The sequence below is a fragment of the Amblyomma americanum genome, chromosome 1, assembly GCF_052857255.1.
Source record: "Amblyomma americanum isolate KBUSLIRL-KWMA chromosome 1, ASM5285725v1, whole genome shotgun sequence".
In the NCBI taxonomy this organism is placed as follows: Eukaryota; Metazoa; Arthropoda; class Arachnida; order Ixodida; family Ixodidae; genus Amblyomma; species Amblyomma americanum.
The window spans coordinates 209,779,187-209,787,241 of NC_135497.1; the positions used below are offsets into that span (position 1 = coordinate 209,779,187).

Genomic DNA, 8,055 nt, shown 5'->3' on the forward strand with positions numbered 1-8,055 from the left:
CAATTAAAAATTTTGATTGCTTTCAAATCACTTCATATTTATTTTAACTTATCTTGCTGAAATAAGTTTTTCATCCCATAAGACGATATGTCAAACCCGACGTTTGTCTACTCCCAATCACCGGTTGCCTGGTTTGATACTGGCTGCCTTTCGACATATGTCGTTTCCTGTTGGGTCGGCGAAGGTTTTTCGTGACATACTCGTACGTACATTGGACAGATTTTTTCTGAACACAAACAAAAAAAACATTCGTGTGAACGTTATCTCATGATAAACACCGCATAGATTTGTGAAAAAGTTTGAATCACAGATGTGTCGGCATGGGAAAAGGTTTTTAGAAAAGCAACCATGTCGCCAGATGTCTTTTCTACGGTCTTGCTGATCGCTCGGTCGTTTTAAAAATAGACGCAAGGACACAATAGACACAAATAGATCCAAATAACCGTTCTCGTTTCACGTGCAGCTGGTGACCAGCGTGCAAAAGTCATTAATATTGTTACATGACGGCAAGCCGATGAAAACAGGACTGCATGACAGATGATGATGGCATGATTTAATGGCGGCGGGCCTAGTTCGAGCGCTCCATGCCGCGCCACTGCCCACTTTGCCGCCTTCTAGTCAGTAACAGTACTTTAAACAGTATCAGGAACCGTGTTTGCACCGTGAGACTCCTTGCGGAGGGCTCCGGATCGAGACGGCATTTTGTGAAACTGCAGGTAAGGTTCTTCCGTACGCCGTAACTACAGCGTCGAGAGTTCCAGTTCCGCTTAGGCTTCGAGAGCTCTAAAGCGTTAAGGTGAAAAGAAAAATAAAACATTTGAAGCACTTACTGCAGAGTTGCTCAGCCGCCCTTCCATACTGCCACCTCTCCTGTCTGTGTTCAGGACAGGATGTTGGAGACCTTCGCAGGGCCTCGTAGCTTCGCCGAGCAGATCGTCAAAGCGGCCTCTTGTGGAGACAAGATGCGTCCTGACTGAGGTACGTGCAGACATCTTGTCAAGACTGACCAGATGTGTGTCTCAATTTAGTTCATTTAACCTCAATCGCAAAACGCATTACAGAGTGGAAAGAGACATGAGAAACAACTACAAACACAAACAGCACGCAGCTTAATGAGTATATCAAGAATCAATATTAAAAAAATAATAAGACAGCGGTGCAACACAGCTGGATCAGGGGTAGTTACAGCGTTAAACGGAAGGTGGCTGCCCTGAAGCGAAATACGGGGCAAGGATTAGGCAAAACCTGTTGTACGACCAGTTCTTTCGAGTTTGCGAGTATATCGTTCTGTTGTTTTTTTTTGTTGCCGATTGAAATGGGTTTTTTGCAAGTTTTGATGTTAACTTTGCACCAGAATCTATAAAGAAAGAGAGATGCTGATACTGTTTTTTTTTTCTGTACATGATGGGGAGAAATTCAGCGAAGTAAGTACAAATATCATATATCAATGCGATTTAAAAAAAAGGGGATGTAGGTGCTGTATTTACGACTGAGATGCTGTTCGCTTGAGGGTTGAAATGAAACGTACAGAGCACTTCTGGAGCACCTCAAAGGTAACGTTCATATAAGCCAGGGCTAAATTAACCACGGCGTACCATCATCGCTAAAGGAATGAAGGTAAGCCTAATCTAAGCATCAGGCGGTTTTGTTCGAAACACAGGGCAAGTTATCCTTTACACACGGCTAGTTTTTTTCCATTTATAGGGTTACGAGAAAAGCAATGCCATAAAGGGAAACACAGGACAACTCCATACATATATTGCTCTCAGTAACATTTTATTATCTGGATCATTCTGGCTACGCTGATGTTTGTCTGGCAGCAAACGACGAATTTAACGCCAAGAAAATTGGATTTAAACATGTTCCCGCACAGTCGAATCAAACTCGCGACGCGACATCCTTACGGAAAAGGAGGGTTAGTCACCTTTCTGAAGTGAACGGTGCCAAAAATCGAGGGTGAAGCTTGCCCTTGAGAGCTACCTTGGCCAATCCGGCGAAATGAAAAAAAAAACATATTGCCGCGACCTGGATTCGAACCCTCGGCGGCGCGCACAGAGCTTCGCTAGCCACTGCACGAGGGCACTATATCGCCACTATATTTTTCGTTATTGCATAGAAAGTGTGCCAAAAAGAAATGTCTAAGCATGCTTACGCCGCAAAACACCAGGCCACTATACCCCTGCACGACCCCTCCTTTTAAAACATGAAAAGACTGGGAGGCACACATATGCATCCAGATAGGGGAGCCAGCTAGGCGGCTCCTCCGGGGCAGCATGTACTCCCCGCACCAAAGCGCACTGTTGACGAAACAAAGATTTCGACGACCGGGGTGATTCGGCGTGGCAGTCCATCATGCGGCTCTTCCAGAGACTAAATAGTCCCAGCAACATAAATAGATCATATGGCACGGCACAGTTTTTCTCTGCAGGCAAAACATTGATACTGTATAGGGTGTGATGTCAATGCCCTTAATTGTTCGTTGTAATATGTCCCAGAAGAACATAGCATCAATGCACAGAATAAAACAACGGCCAATTGTTTCTGGTGTATTGCACAGGCGGCAATTCACCGTCCATGGCGCAAGAATCTCCTTAGCATGAATCCATGCCTTCACAGGCAGCGTGGATGTGTGTAGTTTAAAGAAGAATGAGAGCACCATGATAAATGTTTCACGATAGTGACGCCTTCCCAAGATGTCTTCGCGGCACAACACTAGCAGCCAACCACTGTGTCCACGGGAAGGACGCCTCGGCCCGTCCCACGAACATTTGGGAAGCGCCCATTACTCCCCCTGAGAGGAAACAGTGTCCGTGTGTGACAGTGATTTCTGGGTCCGGGCGTGCGCGCGGAGAGGACGACTTCTTTGCCAAGGTCGGCAAAATAAACACTCGACGATCTCCAAGAAGCGAGCCTCTCGTTTTCGACGCTCTCAGGCCATTGTTTCTTTCCTCTGGTGTAGTTTTATATAAATCCTCGTTCGTTGTTTTAAATGTATTCGATCTCCCGTATGTCATTGAAAAACGAACACACTATGCTATCGCCTCAGTCGATCACACTTCGTGTTAAACTAAACACAAGCTAAACTCAAAGCAATACCATGAGCCAACCAAGCTAAACACTTGCTTTCGCACGTCTACACGGCTTAACCCTATTAAAACCCTGCCACATTTTTAAACATAAAATATCCGCGGTCGACAACAGCATGCGTTCTCTACGCATTCACAGTCGACAAAAGAAATATCGTCAGGAAAGTCGGAGGCGTACGGGAGACGTCTGCAGGCTGTTTTACTCGCGTAGTTGTCGAAGCCAGGGAGAAATACCCATGAGGGTCGGAGAGTCTCCAGAATTTGCCACCGGTAATCACGTGTCCAAACGCCTAGCAGCATCTATTTCAGTCGCTTCGCACCGAGTGAGGGCCAAACGACTCCTGTTTATTTGCTGAGAAAGATGAACAGAGGCACTTTGCTGTCGGCAGCTTCCACTCAGGACCGAAGGTAGTGTGCTATCATTTCCAAGAGGCCCTCACTGCTGGGCAAACCTTCAGTCACAGTAGATGTTTTCGTTTAGCGCGTCTTGCCGATTGCCTTTGATAGCAGACACGCCGGCAAACTAGCAATCTCAAGGGTGCTGCCATCCGCCATGTCGTGCATTCAAAGAGCTGAAAGCAGGGACAGATTTTAGGACAAGGACGAAGAGCTTGAAGAGGCGGACGTTTCGAGAAATTACATCCGCAAGGTCAGTTGTCAAAAGCGGATGCGTCCTGTTCTAGCCAGGTCTTCTATACTGCAGACGCTGGTTTACAAAGACGAAGCATCAAAGGAGACGATGGGTAGTAATGGGGGTACATGTGTTCCTTAAAGTTTCCTTATGAGGATGTTTGTTTTCTCGATAATCTTTGAAGCTGCCTTTTGGTGGTTTTTGTTGGCCTCGTGTTAGCCCTTCAAGCGCTTGGTATTGCCAGGTTTAGCGCCGGTAGTTTAGTTTGTATATGTGCGGCTGATGATAACAAAAAATAGGAAACTATATGAAATAAATATTTTTTTTCCGCTCTGCACAAGACAGCGACGCATGGCTCTGTAAAGGATCACGTCGCCTACTTTTGTAAAAAGTTATTTCGCCTCGTTTCACATCGCGTTTCCTACGCCACGAATAGTTGCAACACAGGCAGTTTTCAATCTTTTTCTTGTATAACTGGCGCTGTAGCTTCCGTTGTGGATTTCAATGGCTCACCGTCAAGCCGAACACGTTTCTCCTGTGCATAAGCATGATTAAATAACCCTGCTGGTTACAGGGGTTTTATTGTCAGATGAATAAACTGCAGAGCTTTATCCTGATGAACCGCCTATGGCGTTCATGGCTAGGATTGTTCGGCCGGTGATAATGACTGAAGTGATCCAAACTTCTTGATTTTGTATTTCTACTGCGCTACCACAAGAATAGTAGTAAGTGGTTTTGTTAAAAATAAAAAGGAAGGAAAACATTTTGCTAGCCCCGGCATCTGCCATCGATACCGAAGCACCTGAGCTGGAGCAGCAGAAATAAAGGATAGCAGGCCGAATGCAGAAATTAAATGAAAGAGGTGAGGTGACAAAAATTATTGTGGGATGATAACAAGAACGAAAAATAAAGTGTCCCTGCCGAGGTGAGGGCACAAAAAAGAAAGAAAAATAATATTGCCCAGCCCGCACCGCCTGACGCGAGGTGAGGGGACAGGAAGAGAGGATAGGGGAAGAGGTAATATAGAAAAACTATTTACACAATATGAAATGTCCACAAGAGCCCCCACTCGCCGATTTCGCCGTTGTCATTTAGTCCTGTCACTGTGCCCACCGTGGCAGGTGGCAGTTCAATTAATGATTGGTCGCGACATGTTGCTCGAAAGGAGCAACCTTGGTCTCACAAGCCTCACCGGTGGCAGCGCCTGCCATCCCAGGGCAGTGGCGTATCGCTCAACCGCTGCACCACAGCGCCAGGAGTAGTAACAGGACTCCCAGGGATCTATGAATGTAAAACAGAGAACAACCAATTCCGCATATATGGGCATTAACCCTTTAACGCTATCGCGTCATACCCTTAAGGCGGAGCTTAATATTTCGCCGATCCTTCTCTGAAGCCATCCGGACCTTGAAAACCGAGCTTTGAACCAAAATCTAAACTCTAGCACATCTAATTCGTATTTGGCCTAACCACGCTAAATCGTCCGCCATTTTTTAACACGTGGCGTATACTACAAATACGGGCGTATTAGGACTCATCAATGATTTTGTCGAGCTATTAAGGTTGCAACGACACTAGTCATGCAGTTTTATTCACCCCGAAAGGTCAGAAGTCTTGGATAGTTCCTGGAGCAGATCTAACCGCAATGCCTGAGGAACGTATATATTTTGGACTTCTTTGCTGGTGACAATATCAGCGCTTTTAGAGACGGTGTATTTGCATTGCGGATGGCCTTTATGATACTCTTCTAAACAAACAAGTTGACTAACTGGGCTCCCACAAAATGCCTCAGCTTCAGTAATATCTCTCCTTTCCTGGTATGTCATATTTATGTCACATAGATGTTTCTGTAACGACTTCAAACGCCTCTTCTATGTTCTTGATATTTATAAGCCAATGTTGGACGTTAGGATCTCCGCTAACAATGAAGGATGTATTATAGAAATAATGATGCATATTGCTCACATAGTCAACTACAGAAAGGCATTCGAGCTCTGTTATTGCGCAATTCAGATTTTGTTTCAGCGATTAGAGAGGTAGGGTTTCGTTACCTTAATTACTTGGTTCCTTTAAAACACCTGTGATGTCCCCTTTTGAAGCATCTCAGTAAAGAATTCACTGCATGTAAGGGTTATTGTTTCCTCCGTTCGGCGTTCACTCCCGCTTTACGTCCTTGCGGAGCAGTTCTGTCAGAGGACTGACCAAAATGAGGAATGTATTGCAGGTAACGCTGATAGTTCCTCAGAATCAACGCAGCTCCTTTCGACAAATGGGTCCTGAAAATTAAGGAAGGCTTCAAAATTTGCTTTGTTTTCACGTCATCATTAGTTTGGAGATTGTATGCCCCAGATACTGTGATGCACGTTAAGCGAATTGGCGTGTTTTAGGGAAAGTGGAGTTTTGGGCTTGGTGGTGATACGTTAACACATACGTGTAGCCCAAAACATCAGACAAATAGTTGGGTGGGAGTAAAAAGTAATTAAGAGCAAAGGTACTGGCCCGTGCCACTAAGTACATCGAGCTAAAGAAAGGTGAGACAAGACGGGGGACGAGGCGAGCGCTACTTGACTAAAAGTTTATTCAAAGTAAATTTCTCATCGACATGACCACGCATGCCCAGCCATTTTCGTAAAAACAGGTTAAGCGATATTACTTGCGACTACAGGACAGATAGTGCGTATCACAGTAAGAAAAGATTGGTTTATAGGAGTGTAACGTCCCAAAGCAACTCAGGCTATGGGACACGCCGTAGTGAAGGGCTCCGGTCACTACGGCTCCGGAAATTTCGACCACCTGAGGTTCTTTAACGTGCACTGACATCGCACAGTACAAGGGCCTGTAGAATTTCGCCTCCATCGAAATTCGACCGCCGCGGCCGGGATCGAACCCGCGTCTTTCGGGCCGGCAGCCGAGTGCCATAACCACTCAGCCACCGCGGCGGCTAGTAAGAAAAGAATCGGGAAAAGCAAAAATATAAAGCATCATCATCATCACCTTTATTCTCATCGTAATATTATAAAATTACGAAAACTTTGAGGAGCGATAGTCAACGGCTAGTGTCAAGTCCGACAAAAAAGTAGAATACAGGCAACAAGTGCATAGGGAAAATGACATTACGATAAGAAAAATTCAAAGAAAACAATTGGTGCGTTTTTACAGCACCAATTAAAGGCAAGACCAGTGTACAGCTGCAAGAAGCAATAAATAAATAAAATAAAAAGTACAAACACAACGTTTTTCTTTTTTTTTCAAATAAAGCATACAAAACATCAATGTCAAATGAAAATTTTCTTTGGCATTCGAAAAAAAAAAACATGGAATGCGGTACATGCAGTACACAAGAAAACGAAAGAAGAGGCCTAAAAAGTGGCCGCAATTCAGAATGGTACTAAACAGCAAACAACATTCTGCGTAGCGTTGGGAACAAATTGTCATGTGTAACTTTGCGACGAAGCAAACAAAATATAGAAATTTTGCTATCTGTAACGCGTGCCTGAAGGATAGGAAAACCTTGCGAGGGAAAGCAGCTGCGGATAGTGTTCTATAGGTTCCTTGTAAATCTTCTGAGTATGTTTTATTCTGGCGGGTATATTGTTCCGTATTTTTACACCAGCAAATTCTAGTATTCGTTGACCATAAATATTGCTACTAGGCGCAAGCCTTAGGTTACCTAATGTAACATATCTGTTGCGGCGGACTGTATGAAGCAGCGCAGCAGGAAAGGGATGGTTGAAAATCAAGGTGTTGTATATATGAAACTTGCGCTGATTTTTGCGGTGCCGATTGCAGCGCCATAACACACTGCCTAGCGAGAAGAGCAAACAATTTTTGGTGCACGTTTAGGGTTTTCCGCGCCACCTTCATGCACTTATTGGCGTGAGCCTCCGCGCTATGTCGAAGCCACACGTGCCGTGCGTCAGCTATCTGGGCTACGCCGAGCGAAGCTAGGCGATGAACGCTACCAGCCAAACGCGGGCATCTGATCGCACAGAATGTGTTCTCGTGTCTGCAGCGGCCCAGGCGGCTGATAAGAGCAGTTTTTAGTCGCCGATTGGAACAATTGCAGTGCCGCCTGGGCAGCGCAGGTTCCCTATACAGTCTCTGCTATCCTTAGGTCGCGTAGTTGATGAAATGGCAGAATTTTGAGCTCATAAAACAATGGCTTGCTTGAAAGAGTGTAAACAGAATGAGTCATTGTTCTTACCGCGCGGTTCTGTAATATTCCAATGGTATCAATATATGTTTCGTATTCGCATCCCCATGTTTTACACACAGTATAACATATCACTGTAAATTAAAGCACTATACAGAATGCGAAATATATCAGTTTTCAAGCAG

The 8,055-nt window shown here is 44.9% G+C and overlaps 1 long non-coding RNA gene across 1 annotated transcript in view; it reads right to left on the reverse strand.

Moving 5' to 3' along the window:
• LOC144114560 (uncharacterized) overlaps positions 1-2,334 on the reverse strand; it is a 4,150-nt gene extending 1,816 nt beyond the window's left edge. Inside the window, exons 1-2 of the long non-coding RNA XR_013311056.1 lie at positions 2,153-2,334; positions 831-969 (exon numbers count right to left, since the gene is read on the reverse strand). This is a non-coding gene — a long non-coding RNA (uncharacterized LOC144114560). The remainder of the gene's footprint in view (positions 1-830; positions 970-2,152) is intronic.
• Between the last annotated feature and the right edge of the window lie 5,721 nt (positions 2,335-8,055).